At 39.1% G+C, this 16928-nt stretch overlaps 2 pseudogenes across 2 annotated transcripts; both read left to right on the forward strand.

Moving 5' to 3' along the window:
* The first annotated feature begins 429 nt into the window (after positions 1-429).
* Positions 430-1335, forward strand: LOC307181073 (insulin-like growth factor-binding protein 3 receptor; annotated as a pseudogene). The gene has a single exon. The product of its transcript is annotated as an insulin-like growth factor-binding protein 3 receptor (transcript).
* Positions 1336-3977: 2642 nt separating this feature from the next.
* Positions 3978-4758, forward strand: LOC307181044 (ubiquitin-conjugating enzyme E2 D3-like; annotated as a pseudogene). Its single transcript has 2 exons — positions 3978-4122; positions 4480-4758. The product of its transcript is annotated as a ubiquitin-conjugating enzyme E2 D3-like (transcript).
* The last annotated feature ends 12170 nt before the right edge of the window (positions 4759-16928 follow it).

A 16928-nucleotide genomic window follows, 5' to 3' on the forward strand; every position in this document is an offset into this window, starting at 1 on the left:
AAAATAGAGTTACCATAGGATCCAGTAATTCCAGTCCTGAACATATATCTGGACAAAACTATAATTTGAAAAGACACAGGCACCCCTTTGCTCACAACAGCACTATTCACAATAGCCAAGACATAGAAACAACCTAAATCTCCACTGACAGATGAATGGATAAAGATGTAAAATGGAATATTACTCAGCCATAAAAAGAATGAAATAATGCCACTTGCAACATGGATGGCCCTAGAGATTATCATACTAAATGAAGTAAGTCAGAAAGAGAAAGACAAATACCATATGGTATCACTTATATGTGGAATCTAAAATATGACACAAGCGAACCTACCTATGAAATAGAAATATAGATCAATGGAACAGGATAGAAAGTCCGGAGATAAACCCACACACCTATGGCCACCTAATCTATGACAAAGGAGGCCAGAATATACAATGGAGAAATGACAGTATTTTCAAAAGTGGTGCTGGGAAAACTGGATGGCTACATGTAAAAGAATGAAATTAGAGCACTCCCACCCTTTGCTACTCCACACGTGACGTCACAGGGGACGCCAGCCTCTGCCTGCCTCCAAGTGGCTCTTCCTGGATGCCCAGACCCCTCTGCTCCCCATGGGCATCTGCCAGGCAGGGCACAACCTGTATCTCTGCCTGGCCCACCACCCACCTCTGGTCTGTATCACTTTGATCCTGCTCCTTCTGGGCCTTTCTGGCCTGGGCCTTGGTTGCTTCCTCCTCATGCACAAGACTGGCCTGTGCAGCTCTGACATCCCTCAGGACTAGGTCTCCTTCTTGAGATCTTTTGGCCAGCTGACCCTTTGCCCTGTGAATGGGACAGTCACAGAGAAGTGGCGTGGCTCACGTTGTGGGCTTATTGACTACCTTGAACTTCAGAGATGGTCTAGACAGGAACAAGACCCAGACATTCCAAGCCGAGGTCCAGGGTAGTCAGATGGGATTGAAAGGATCTTCTGCAGGAGAGCTGGTCCTCATTACAGCCAGGGTGACCAAAGAAAGGACCCCAGGAACCTGCCTATATTTTAGTGGTGCTCCAGTAATCCTGCCCTCCAGCCAGCCTCCCATGTCCTGCTTGGAGGAGGGAGCAGGAAATTCTACCCTGAGCCCTAGGATGACTGAGGAGTATGTCAGCGTCTGAAGCCACAGAGGTCTTGTGCTCAGCAAGTTGCTCACCTCCGAGGAGTTGGCTCTGTGTAGCTCTAGGCTGCTGGTTTTGGGCTCCTTCCTTCTTCTCTTCTGTGGCTTTCTCTGCTGTCTCACTGCTGTGTGCTTCCAGCTGCGCCAGAGTCCTACTGGTCTAGAACCTGGTTCTGAGGGCACTGGCCTAGTTCCCGTCTCATTCTCAGGTGTGAGTCAACTTCTTGGGCTTTGATTCTGAGTTGGAAGAGATGTTACAAAAAGTGGAGAGCTGGAATGTGGGGGGGAAATAAAAGGATTTTTTGCCCCCCCTCAAAAAAAGAACACTCCCTAACAACATACACAAAAACAAAAACAAAATGAATTAAAGACCTAACTGTAAGGCTGGATACTGTAAAACTCTCAGAGGAAAATATAGGCAGAACACTCTCTGACATAAATCACAGCAAGATCTTTTTTTGATCCACTGCCTAGAGTAATGAAAATAAAAACAAAAATAAACAAATGGGATCTAATGAAACTTAAAAGCTTTTGCACAGCAAAGGAAACCATACACTATACAAAAAGATAACCCTCAGAATGGGAGAAAATATTTCAAATGAAGCAACTGATTAATCTCCCAAATATACAAACAGCTCATGCAGCTCAATATCAAAAAGAAAAACAACCCAATCAAAAAATGGGTAGAAGACCTAAACAGACATTTCTCCAAAGAAGACATAGAGATGGCCAAGTGACACAAGAAAAGATGTGCAACACCACTAATTATTAGAGAAATGCAAATCAAAACTACAATGAGGTATCACTTCACACTGGTCAGAATGGCCATCATCAAAAAATATACAAACAATAAATGCTGGAGAGGGTGTGGAGAAAAGGGAACACTCTTGCACTGTTGGTGGGAATATAAATTGATACAGCCACTATGGAGAACAGTATGGAGGTTCCTTAAAAAACTACAAATAGAACTACCATACGACCCAGCAATCTCACTACTCAGCATATACCCTGAGAAAACCATGATTTGAAAGGATGCAAAGCAGAAGTAGAGACATAGATGTAGAGAACAAATGAATGGTTACCAAGGAGGATAGGGGGGTGGGATGAATTGGGAGACTGGGACTGACATATATACACTACTATGTATAAAATAGATAACTAATGAAAGCCTGCTGTATAGCACAGGGAACTCTACTCAGTGCTCTGTGGTGACCTAAATGGGAAGGAAATCTAAAAAAACAGTGGATATTTGTATACGTATGACTAATTCACTTTGCTGTACAGCAAGAAACTAATACAACCATACTCCAATAAAGCTTAATTAAAAAAAAAAAACTAAAAATAGAGTTACCATATGATCCAGCAATCCCACTCCTGGGTGTATATCTGGACAAAACTCTAATTTGAAAAGACACATGCACCCCTATGTCCATAGCAGTGCTATTTACAATAGCCAAGACATCAAAACAACCTAAATGTCCATTGACAAATGAACGGATAAAGAAGATGTGGTACATATATACAATGGAATATTACTCAGCCATAAAAAGGAATGAAATTGGGTCATTTGTAGAGACTTGGTTGGACCTAGAGATTATCCTACTAAGGAAAGTCAGCAAGAAAGACAAGGACAAATACCATATGCTATCACTTATATGTGAAATCTAAAATATGACACAAATGAATTTATCTATGAAACAGACTCACAGACCTGGAGAACAGAGTTGTGCTTGCCCAGGGGAAGGGAGAGTGGGGGAGGGATGGATTTGAAGTTGGGATTAGCAGTTGCAAACTATTAGGTCCTACTATATAGTACAGGGAACTGTATTAAGTATCCCGAATGAAAAAGAATATGAAAAAGAATATATATATATATATATATTTTATATATGTAATATATATATAACTGAATCACTTTGCTGTACATCAGAAACCAATACAACATTGTAAATCAACTATATTTTAATAAAATCAATTTTGGGGATTTCCTTGGCTATCCAGTTAAGACTCTGCACTTCCACTGCAGGCGGCATGGGTTCCATCCCTGGCTGAGGAACTAAGATCCCGCATGCTGCATGCAGCGCAACCAAAAATAAAATAAATTTTAAAAAAATCCTATAGGGAGTTCCCTGGTGGCCTAGTGGTTAGGATTCCAGGCCCAGGTTCAATCCCTGGTCAGGGAACTGTGATCCCGCAAGCCATGGTGCAGTGTGGCCAAAAAAAAAAAAGAAAAAAAAAAAAGAATCCTATAGGTTCCAAAAGAGCTTAGGTAAACTCATGAGAGATATCTCAAAAACCAAACTATTTATTTAATCCAAAATTAAAATAAATTGGTGGTAAGGAAACAGACTGTTAAATGACACAAGATAGAAAGCCTAATTCTATATTTAAAAAAAATCAAACCTTGGGAAGTCCCTGGTAGTCCAGTGCTTAGGACTCTGCGCTATCACTGTCCAGGGCCTGGGTTCAGTCTCTGGCTGGGGAACTAAGATCCCACAAGCCGGTGGGTGCAGCCAAAAAAAAAAAAAAAAAAATCACACCTTTTGATAGTATTCAAAAATACTATCACCTCACATCATGTGCATTAGCACCGTAGGGTCAGCTATGCAGCAGCTGTCGGGTGGGCAGGGAGGAGGCCGAGGCCACAGCTTGAGGGATGCCTTGGCCCCTCTGCACCTGTGTAGAGTCGGTGTGAGATGAAGAAACTACCCTTCCCAGTAGCCTGGAAAATGAAGAGTTTGTGCTGGACCTTTGAGCACATACTGAGGTAGTGAGGAGCCAGACAAAAAGCACAGACTATGGTGCTGAAATGAATTCATAAGGAACTTAGTGATTTGGTCCATGATCCTCTGGCACAATGTTCTGCAGGTCCAGTTGGGAATGATATGTTTCATTGGCAAGTCACAATTATGGGACCTAATGACAGTCCATGTCAAAGTGGTGTATTCTTTTTTTTTTTAATAGGTAAATATAAAATTCAGTATTATTTTATTATTGGTTCTTATGACCCAGCAATCCCACTACTGGGCATATCCCCTGAGAAAACCTTAATTTAAAAAAAGACCTATACCACATGTTCACCGCAGCACTATTTACAATAGCCAGGACATGGAAGCAACCTCAGTGTCCATTGACAGATGAATGGATAAAGAAGATGTGGCACATATATACAATGCAATATTACTCAGCCATAAAAAGAAATGAAATTGAGTTATTTGTAGCGAGGTGGATGGACCTAGAAACTGTCATACAGAGTGAAGTAAGTCAGAGAGAAAAACAAATACCGTATGCTAACACATATATATGTATTCTTTTTGACAGTTCATCTTCTTATGGACTACCCCTTCAAACCAGGTTGCATTTACCATAAGAATTTATCATCCAAATATCAACAGGAATGGCTGCATTTGTCTTGATATTCTAAGATCACAGTGGTCACCTGCTTTAACTATTTCTAAAGTTCTTTAATCCATTTGTTCACTGCTGTGTGATTCAAACCCAGATAACTCCCTAGTACCAGAGATTGCATGGATCTATAAGACAGACAGAGCTAAGTACAACAGAATATCTCAGGAATGGACTCAGAAGTACGCCATGTGATGCTGCCTTGAGGTCAGAATAAGCCACATTATAGCTGGAATAAACTTTAAATTACTATTCCTTTTTTGATTTTCTTATCCAGCTGCTCTCCTATCAGACCTTCTCTTTTTAAATTTTATTTTTTGTTTAACTCCCTCCATTCATTCACATGGCGAAGACTTAAGTTCTTCCAGCTTTGGACAATACTGCTTTTAGAAACTGTAAAATGGTTACACGAGAACAATGCCCAACATTCAAAAAATTTTTTTTTAAAAATTGAGTATGTAGGGCTTCCCTGGTGGTGCAGTGGTTGAGAGTCCGCCTGCCGATGCAGGGGACACGGGTTCTTGCCCCGGTTCGGGAAGATCCCGCATACCGCGGAGCGGCTGGGCCTGTGAGCCATGGCCGCTGACCCTGCGTGTCTGGAGCCTGTGCTCCACAGCGGGAGAGGCCACAACAGTGAGAGGCCCACGTACCACAAAAAAAAAAAAAAAAAAAAAAATAGTGCCAGGCCTTGTGATACATCTGTTACATAGGAAGGGTTATAGAATCTGCCACCCCAAAATATGCCACTTTGGCATAAGGATTATTTTGACCAGAGGCAATTAAGAAGAAGCAGATACAAGAAGAGTTCCTTATCCTCCCCCTATTTGACTAAAAGCAGGCCATAAATTTGTAAAAGTGTTTCCTCTCCCCTGTCTACCAGGAAGGACAGCAATTAATCACTGTAAACAACACAGAGACCCTTGGCAGCCCAAAGGAACCTACCTGACAAAACTTAACTACAGCTGTTTTCCCCACATATTTGCCTTCTCACCCCTAGAAACTCAAAGCCCTTTTCTTTTGTCTTGTCACATCTTTAAAAATGTATTGGTTTTTTTAGATTCCATGTACATGCGTTAGCATACGGTATTTGTTTTTCTCTTTCTGACTTACTTCGCTCTGTATGACAGACTCTAAGTCCATCCACCTCACTACAAATAACTCAATTTCATTTCTTTTTATGGCTAATATTCCATTGTATATATGTGCCACATCTTCTTTATCCATTCATCTGTCGATGTATACTTAGGTTGCTTCCATGTCCTGGCTATTGTAAATAGAGCTGCAATGAACATTGTGGTACATGACACTTTTTGAATTATGTTTTTCTCAGGGTATATCCCCAGTAGTGGGATTGCTGGGTCGTATGGTAGTCCTATTTTTAGTTTTTTAAGGAATCTTCATACTGTTTTCCATAGTGGATATATCAATTTACATTCCCACCAACAGTGCAAGAGGGTCCCCTTTTCTCCACACCCTCTCCAGCACTTATTGTTTGTAGATATCTTTTTAGGGGCATAAAGACACAGACGTAGAGAATGGACTTGAGTACATGGGGAAGTGTAAGGGTAAGCTAGGACAAAGTGAGAGAGAGGCATGGACATATATACACTACCAAACGTAAGGTAGATAGCTAGTGGGAAGCAGCCACATAGCACAGGGAGATCAGCTTGGTGCTTTGTGACCACCTAGAGGGGTGGGATAGGGAGGGTGGGAGGGAGATGCAAGAGGGAGGAGATATGGGGATATATGTGTATGTATAGCTGATTCACTTTGTTATAAAGCAGAAACTAACACACTATTGTAAAGCAATTATACTCCAAAAAAGATGTTTAAAAAATGTATTGTTCTTTTAAAATGGTATATAAGGTGAAGTTCTAACCACCTCTTTGAGTAACTTATTTCTGAGTGCTCCCGTATGTATGTGCGACACATAGGTCAATAAACTTGTTTTTCTCTTATTAATGTGTCTCGTCTAATGTACAAGGTCCCAGCTGGAGAACCCAAGATGGCAAGAGAAAAAGATTGCTTCTCCACTACACATATTTAATCCTTCCAACAACCCTATCATGCAGGTACCATTATTACCCTCATTTACCCATGAATGCTGAGAGCCTTATAGAGGTTAAACAACCTGCCATGGGCTAAGCTAGTAAATGACAAGGCAAGATGATGAGAATCTACTTCAGGGTCCATACTATATATGAAAAATAAATAAAATAATGAAATTTCATTTTCCCTTGTATAAAATATTATTTGTGCTACTCAAACTAAATATCACATCCTGGTTGCTATTATTCACCTTCCTAAACCCTTAACTCACATGCTGTATCAGATATTGAATACAGGTGCACAGTAAACACGTGTTAACTGACATTATGAAAGAATAATATCCATGCTAAAAAAGGTAATATCCTAATTTACATGTCTGAATAACTCTTTTATTTTGAAGGAAGTACCTGATTCAAACATTCATGATCTTAAACACAAAGAATATTTCCCAGCACTTACTGTGGATTGTAAGCTACTCTACAGTGTCCTCCCTAAAAAAATAGATAAATGAAATAGATACTTGACCTGAACAATCAACTACCAAAAATGGGTGGAACCAGGCAAGTCAGACATTTTACAGTCATGATGAAAGTGGCCATTTACCCCTTCCTTATTAAACTTTCAACAGAGCTTTTCTAGCTACTATGCCTGGGATATGTAAATACTCAATAAATATCAGCTATTGTGTTGTTATTAAATATTATCATTAATAACATCTGTTACATCTAACCCAGAAAAATAACTATGTCAGTATCAAATAAATAAATAAATAAATAAATAAATAAATAAATAAATTCTTCTTTGCTCCTGCTTCCAATTTTCTGGTTTGCTTTTCAAAGACTTTTGTTAGTAAAATTTAGTAATTTCTTTCAAATGTTAAAGAGTCATGCAATTCCATGATGAAAGGAGACCACCATTACAAAACAACCCTCCCCTTCTCTTGAAGGAAATGAAGTCAGCTACTTCCACTATGTATGTAAAGTAATTTTGACATTGTTAAACTGTCGTGATCGAGTTCTGACAGTTACACTCGTGGAAACACCCAAGGTCTGATGCAGCAGAGCTGCTGGGGAAGGAGGTGGTGCAGGTAATGAAGCCCAGGAAATGTTGGTCATTTGTTCGATTCAGATTACTCTTTTCTTAACTGCTCTACATACATGATGAGAGCAAGAAAAACTAAGTTCCAACGGGAAATATCCATATGGTGAGCAATCTGTAAAACAATGAGAGAGGGAGTTTGTTATTGGCACTTGGAAGAAGTTACTTTGACAAAGTTGATTTGATGTAGGAAAAATGGCACCTACAACTGCAGTGCATGAAGGAGGTGACACCTACATTCCAATACTGTGAAAGTCTCATAGTGAAAAACAAGTCTTTTGACTAGAGGTACATGATTTGAAGAGAAGGAGACGGATTGAAGCTAAAAGGAGCACATAAATGGAGGGTAGGAGCCTATTAGTAGAAAATTCCAAAATAGACTGAGACACCTGGTACATTGGCTGCTTTTTCCTTCTCTAGGGATCAATTAAGACTAATAGATTATGCCCATAATTATAAATAAACTAAGCGAAAGTCACTAGGTTCTTTTCATAGGTTATATCTGTTCTGAGGGACAATGAAAACATCTCTAAGCCTCCCTGTCAATACCTCTATTGTCTTGTTTCCTATCCCTTTAACTCCCAAATGAAGCAAAAGAAAACTGTAATTGGATTTCACCTTGGGCTCCATAATGGTGGATTGGTGGCTCAGTGAAGTCTGAATAGATTCAGCAACTCCTCTGCTGTCTGCCCCCAAATACCAAGTAAGGAATGGCAGCTTCGTGACCTAGCACCATCTATCTGCAAGACTAAAGATGGTCTTTATGTGGTTATCCTGTTCTCCCTCCATCATGGTATAACAATTGTGTTAGAGTTAATGGCATATTATTTAGCTATTGGTTGCAAGATCTAGACTAAAGACAAGGACTGTGTATCACCCTGAAATTCTGGACTTGGAGCTGATGCATTAGCTGCATATGATTCTGAAGAATAAATGAGTGGGTTTATGTATGTATGGAAAGAAGGGTGTGAATGAATGTCAGTATTCAAAAGGTACTGGAGACATATATTCACTGCTGCCCAGCATTCATTCTCCCCCTGTCATGGTAAAATAGAATGGCATTTCTTTTGGGGAAATACCCCACCTCGTGTTTCTCAGCCATGCAGTTTGACCCCAAATTCTGTTTCAGCAATGTATCCCAAGTAGCTTAAACCAATCAGCTAAATCAGGGTTTCAGCCTTGGAACTACTGACATTTGGGGCTCTACATTGTGGGGGTCTGTCCTGTATATTGTAGAATATTCAGCAGCACCACTGGACTATACCCACTACATGCCTTTATGATACTCTACAGTTAAGATAACCAAACATACTTCTAGGCATTGCCAAATGTTCCCCAAGGAGGAGAGGGATGAGGATAAAAATCACCCCTCATAGAGAACCACTGAGCTAAATTCACCCCTCATTTTACTAATGAGTGTTCTTGATTTCAAAAAATTAATAACAGGTATACCTTATTTAGTACTTATTATATGTGACGAATTGCTCAAATAATCCTCAGCAGCTCCACGAGACAGTGTACTAATTAGGGTAAAGACAAGATTTGTATAACAAAGAGATCCCAAAATGCAATAGCTTAGAGAACAAAGACATTTTTCTCATATTCAATGGTCTTTATATGAGTAGTGCAGGTTGGTGGAATTCTACAGTCATTTAAGGATCCAAGCCCCTTCCATTTATTGTCTATTTGGTCTACATTATCATTCTCTACATGGCCAAAGCTGGATGACCACCACATCAGGGTTCCACCCACCAAGAAAGGGAAAAGGTAATGGAGGAAGTATACACAATGCCTTTCAAGGTTGAGATTTGAAACTGGTACCCATTATGTCACACATTCCATTGGCAAGAACTTAGCTGCATCCCCACATTTAATTATAAATCAACCAGCAAATAGTGCCTAACTGCACAATCGTGTGTTCAGCTACAACTGTGGACTGAATGTTTGTGTTCCCCAAAATTCATGTTGAAGCCCTAATCTGCACTGTGATATTATTTGGTGGTAGGGCCTGTGGGAGGTATTTAGGTCATTATGGTGGAGCCCTCATGAATGGGATTAGTGCCCTTATGAGACACAGGAGAAATGATCTCTATCTCTGTCATGTGAAGACAGAGCAAAAGGTGACCATCTGTAAACCAGGAAATGGGTATTCACTAAGAATCTGACAACGCTGGCACACTGATCTTGGACTTCCAGCCTCCAGAACTGTGAGAAATAAATGTTTGTTGTTTGAGCCACCCAGTCTTTGGTATTGTTATAACAGCTTGAACTGACTTAAAAAATAACATAGCTTTGACAGAAGGGGAAATAATTTTGGTAGGAAACTAGCAGTCTCTGCATATTATCATGTTACAAATGAAGAAAGCAAGGTACAGAGCTGTAGTAATTTGCCCAAAGTCAAATGGCTGGCAAGTGGGACAGGAACACAAGCAGCTAATTCCAGAGGCCATGATCTTAAACCCTATAACACTACTTTCAAATCTCTGAATGATAACCTAAAACAAGAAAAGCATTTTACTTAGCAACTTAGTACATATATGTGTGTATCTGTGCATGTTTATATGTGTGTATGTTTCATGAAACAATCCCTACCCTTACCACAATCAATGAACGTCAATATTTCTATTCTATTCTATTCTATTCTATACTATCTAATTTTTTAACTGTTGGTCATACCCGCTAAATTGATTTCACAAACCTCCGATGTGTGATTATCAGTATGAAAACAGTGCACTTCACTCAGTTCTAGTAGGCGAATTGGAATTTGTTGGAAGGCTATTGGAGAGATCATGAATAAGAAGGCTAGAAAATAAGATTCAGAAAACAGGTAGGGACTTCCGGAAACCCAGAATCACAACTAAAATCTTGTCATGGGAAGGGCCTGTCAAGATGAAACCTGAAACCATTGTTGATGTTACTTCCACCTCTGCCCCTGGACACAGGATGTCATGACACTGTCACTGAAATCAATGCCAAACCAGGTTGTCTTCTGTGTCTCTCACACCCCAGATTCAATGTCCCAGGAGGAAGCATCCAGTTGGCATATTTTGGCCACATACTTATGCCCAGGTTCTTGGGATCAGGCAGAGCAAGAATCTGGCTTTTCAGCTCACAAAACCACAGAAATGAGGTTAGATTCTGGGCAGCCCAAAAATGAACAAACAAAAAGGCAAATGTCCAATATACTCATAAACCACTAGAAGAAGCATATATTGGTATAGCCATTTGGAGAGCAATTTGACATTATTTTGTAGAACTAAAATATGTATCCTATGATGCAGAAATTCCATTTCTAGGCATACAGTCTGGATTGAAATTCCCACACAACGTGTATAAAGAGACATGTTTAAGTATGTTCACTGAAACATTATCTATAATAATGAAAACTGGAAACAAGCTAAAGCTTTATCATTTTAAAAATGAACAAGACTGGGTCTTGTTCATCTTTAAGTCCTAGCACCAAGCATTGCTGACAGATTATCAGAACCACATAAATACTTGTTGAAATGAACAACAATTGAATGAACTGTCAATCAGAAATTATCCAGTGAGTGATATGCAGGGATGGACCGAAATATTCAGAGATCCTTTAGAAGAAACCATCATGTGGTGCAAAAAATGTGGGTTTTAGGTTATGAAAAAGTTTGGTATGATACCAAGTTATGGTTGTGCAACCTAGGGCAAGCTGCTTAACCCCTGGGCCTCAATCTCCTTGTCTATAAATGAGAGGATTAATGGAATAAGGGATACTGGATATGTAGTGCAGGGCCTCCCAACAATTAGGTTCAATGCTGCACTGTGACTAAATGATGGGCATGGCAAGAATTTGATCCCTCAGCCTTTGGGTTGCCTAGAGCCCCTGGGCCAGTCACCTCTGGCCTTGAGCATCCTCATTCATCTTTTATTCCAGTATAAAATATTAGAATTTTCTACATGTGCCATGACATGAAAACTGATCAGAAGCACTAGCATCTTGCAGTCCCTGGCACATAGAATATACTCAGTGAATGTTAGTTCCCACCACTTCCTGATGGAATGGGAAGCTCTCTCAGGATTTACTATCTACCAGGGTCACACGTGATCTGAAATCATGTAGGTCTTGCCAGATCTCCTGGAAGTGGCTCTCCTAAAAGTCACAAAGGATTTAAGAATGGCCTCAATATGTTCTTCACACAGGAGACCACCTGGGAACTTTCCAAATATACAGAACAAAAGTCATGGGGTCTAGAGTGAGTCAAACGAAGGATGGAAAAGAAATGTTCTTCAATCTTACCTCCTAAACTTCACCTTGACTCAGACCATCTTTTTTCCTATTCTATCTCAAGATCTTATCTGTCTTGTATGTTATCACACATAAAGGTGTTGAGAAGGAACACTTTTCTATTCTGGGTGTCTCCTTCCACGTGAATAGGTTTCCAAAAGTATTACACTCCTGGCTTCTTTCTGCCCCCTTATTCCACCTCAAGGGAAATGGAGCTAACTGATAAGTTTGGAGGGAGAAAGTAGTCACATGTGGCCCAACTTCTTAATTCTTTCTTCCCCATGGAAGCTAACATCCTAGAGAAACCATGTGTTCTTAACTTCGCACACAGTACACTTATTGGAAATCAGCCTGCTGCCCAGAAAGCCTGCTGTGGCCCAGGGTTGCCAGTAATGAAATGAGGAAATCTATCGCATTCCAAACTCCTACTTGTCCCATACCAGCCATATTCTCTGATATCAGCTTTCTCAATAGGTCACACAGGCAGCCAGGCCAAACCAGACCAAGCAGATGGCTTAACAGCATAGGTTTCTGGAAAAGGTTGGACTTAGAATCACACGAATCTAAAACCACATCTCAGTTCCACTCCTTGAAAAGCTGTGTCATTTTGGGCAAGTTACAAATCGTTCATCTAGCCCTCTGATTCCTTCAAAACTAAAATAGGGATTTGAAAATGGGTCAGTTAAACATATACCTACTATAGAACCAAGCCATTCATCTCCTTGAAGTATCCATCCAAGATAAGTTAAAACATATGCCCATACAATGCTCAGAGCAGCTTCATTTGTAAACACTCAGAACTGGAAACAATCCACATGTTTATCAATGAGTTCATGGATAAACAAAGTGGTATATTCATACAATAGGATACCACTCAGCAATAAAAAGGACCATATACACAACAACATGGATGAATCTTAAACTAATTATGCTGAGCAAAAGAAACCAGGCTAAAGAAATTGCATATTTTATTACTGCATTTATATAAAATTTTCAAAAATACAAATCAATTTATCATACCAGAAAGCAGCTAGATCAGTGGTTCCCTAGGGGAGGCTGGGGATGGGAAAAGAGCAGTGAGAAAGAACGAATTAAGAAGGGCACAAGAAACTCTTGAGGGGGCGAATATGTTCATTATCTTAATTGTGATGATGATCTTACAGGTGTCAAAACATCAAACTGTACTTTAAATATGTACAGTTTATGGTATAGCCAGTGACACACTAATAAAACTGCAAAAAAATGTGTGTCAAAGCATATATAGGGAAGAAACAGCAGGAATCAAATCCCCTGATCACTCTTCAAGTGGCACCTTTTTAATAAACTAGACTTCAGTAAAAAAATTTTTTTTTGATTACTGGACAGGCTCACCAAGAAGAAAAGAGACAGGCCCCAAATAAACAAAATAAGAAATAAAAGGTGAGAAATAAAAAACAATACCACAGAAATATAAAAAATCATAAGAAAATACTATGAACAGTTAAATGCCAACAAACTGGACAACCAAGAAGAAATGGACAGGTTTCTAGAAACATACAGCCCACCAAAACTGAATCAAGAACAAATAGATAATTTGAACACACCAATCACTAGAAATAATATAGAATCTGTAATTTTAAAAGTCCTTACAAAACCATTTTTTTAGATTCCATATATATTGTACCAAGAAAAAAAGAAAACAAAAAACTCCCTACAAACAAAAGTCCAGGACCAGATGGCTTCACAGACAAATTCTACCAAACATACAGAGAAAAACTTATACCTATCCTTCTCAAACTCTTCCAAAAGATTGCAGAGGAGGGAGCACACCCAAAGTCATTCTATGAAGCTATCATCACCTTAATACTAAAACCAGACAAAGACACTACCAAAAAAGAAAAGTATAGGCCAATAGGATCATACACCATGATCAAGTTGGATTCATTCCAGGGTCACAAGGGTGGTTCAACATATGCAAATCAATCAATGTGATACACCACATCCACGAAAGAAAAGGCAAAAACCATCTCAATAGATGTAGAAAAAGCTTTTGAAAAAATTCAAAATCCATTCATAATATAAACTCTCACTAAAGTTGGTACAGCAGGAACATATCTAAACATAATATAAAAATTATTTATGACAAACCCACAACCAACATAATATTCTGGTGAAAAGCTGAAAGCCTTCCTACGAAATTCTTGAACAAGACAAGGATGCCCACTCTCATCACTTCTATTGAACATAGTATTGGAAGTCCTAGTCACAGCTATCAAATAAGAAAAAAAAAATAAAATGTATCTGAGTGGGAAAAGAAGAGGTAAAATTGTCCTTATATGCAGATGACATGATACTCTATTTAGAAATCCTTAATGAGGCCGTACAAAAATTATTAGAACTGATAAATGAATTCAGCAAGGTAGCAGGCTACAAGATTAATATACAAAAATCTGTTGCATTTCTTTACACTAACAATGAAATATCAGAAAGAGAAAGTTTTAAAAATCCCATTTAAAAATCACATAAAAAATAAAATAAAATACTTAGGAATAAATGTAACCAAGGAGTTGTAAGACTTATATGTTGAGAACTATAAAACACTGATAAAGGAAACTGAAGATGATTCAAAGAAATGGAAAGATATTCCATGCTGTTGGATTGGAAGAATTAATATTGTTAAAATGATCATACTACCCAAAGCAAGATACAGATTCAATGCAATCCCTATCAAATTACCCTTGACATTTTTCACAACTAGAACAAATAATCCTAAAATTTATATGGAACCACAAAAGACCCAGAATTGCCAAAATAATCCTGAGGAAAAGGCAAAAGAGCTGGGAGCATAACCCTCCCAGACTTCAGACAATACTATAAAGATAAAGTAATCAAAAGAGCATGGTATTGGCACAACAAACATATAGATCAATGGAACAGAATAGAGAGCCCAGAAATAAACCCACACACCTATGGTTAACTAATCTTTGACAAAGGAGGCAAGGATATACAAGGGAAAAAAGACAGTCTCTTCAGCAAGTGGTGTTTGGAAAGTTGGACAGCCACATGTAAATCAATGAGAGAACACTCCCTCACACCATACCCAAAAATAAATTCAAAATGGCTTTAAGACTTAAATATAAGACATGACTCCATAAAACTAGAAGAGAACATAGGCAAGACATTTTCTGACATAAATCATAGCAAAATTTTCTTAGATCAGTCTCCCAAGACAAAAAAAAAAAAAAAAAGACAAATGGGGGCACTGCCCTGGTGGTGCAGTGGTTAGGGATCTACCTGCCAATGCAGGGGACACGGGTTCAGGCCCTGGTCTGGGAAGATTCCACATGTCGCAGAGCAAGTAAGCCCATGCACCACAACTACTAAGCCTGCACTCGAGAGCCTGCGAGCCACAACTAATGAAGCCCACACACCTAGAGCCAGCGCTGTGCAACAAGAGAAACCACCACAATGAGAAGCCTGCGCACCGCAATGAAGAGCAACACCTGCTCACTGCAACTACAGAAAGCCTGCATGCAGCAACAAAGACCCAACACAGACAAAAATAGGTAAATAAATAAATTTATAAAAAAACAAATGGGACCTAGTCCAACTTAAAAGCTTTTGCACAGTAAAGGAAACCATAAACAAAACAAAAAAACAACCTATGGTTTGGGAGGAAAAATTTGCAAACAATGTGACCAACAATGGATTAGTTTCCAAAATATACAAACAGCTCATACAGCAGAATATCAAAAAAAAAAAAAACCCCAAACCAAACAACCCAATCAAATACATGGGCAGAAGACCTAAACAAACATTTCTTCAAAGAAGACACACAGGTGGGCAACAGGCACATGAAAAGATGCTCAACATTGCTAATTATTAGAGAAATGTGAATCAACACTACAATAAGGTATCACCATCACTGTAGTCAGAATGGCCATCATTAAAATTCAACAGATATCAAAGGCTGGAGATGGTGTGGAGAAAAGGGAACCCTCTTACACTGTTGGTACAAATGTAACTTGTTTAGGCCACTATGGAAAACACTATGAAGGCTCCTCAAAAAACTAAAAATACAGTTGCCACATGATCCAGCAATCCCACTCCTGGGCATGCGTCAAACTAAACTATAATTCGAAAAGATACATGCACCCCTATGTTCATAGAAGCATTATTTACAATAGCCAAAGCATGGAAGTGACCTAAATGTCCATTGACAGGTGAATGGATAAGGAAGATGTCATACATATACATACAGTGGAATACTACTAAGCCTTAACAAGAATGAAATAATGCCATCCGCAGCAACATGGATGGATTATCATACCGAGCAAATTCAGAAAGAGAAAGACAAATACCATTTAATATCACTTACATGTGAAACTAAAATACAACACAAATGAACATCTCTACAGAACAGAAACAGATTCACAGACATAGAGAACAGACTTGTGGTGGCAAGGGAGAGGGGAGGTGAGGAAGGGAAGGATTGGGAGTTTGGGATTAGCAGATGCAAACTAATATATACAGGATAGATAAACAACAGGGTCCTACTGTATAGCACAGAGAACTATAGTCAGTACTCTGTGATAAAACATAATAGAAAAGAATGTGAAAAAAAATATATGTGTAACTGAAGAAAATGTTATATATTTATGTATATATATATATGTAAGGGGAAGACAAATACTGCACAATTTCACTTATATGTGGAATCTAAAAAAGTCAAACTCATAGAAACAGGGTGGTTACCAGGCACTGGGGTAATGGGAAGATATTTGTTGAAGGGTACAAAGTTACAGTTATAAGATGAATAAGTTCTGGGGATCAAATGTACAGCATGGGGGACTTCCCTGGTGGAGCAGTGGTTGAGAATCCACCTGCCAATGCAGGGGACATGGGTTTGAGCCCTGGTCTGGGAAGATCCCACATGCCATGGAGCAACTAAGCCTGTGAGCCACAACTACTGAGTCTG

The sequence above is a fragment of the Stenella coeruleoalba genome, assembly GCF_951394435.1.
Source record: "Stenella coeruleoalba genome assembly, chromosome: Y".
NCBI lineage: Eukaryota > Metazoa > Chordata > Mammalia > Artiodactyla > Delphinidae > Stenella > Stenella coeruleoalba.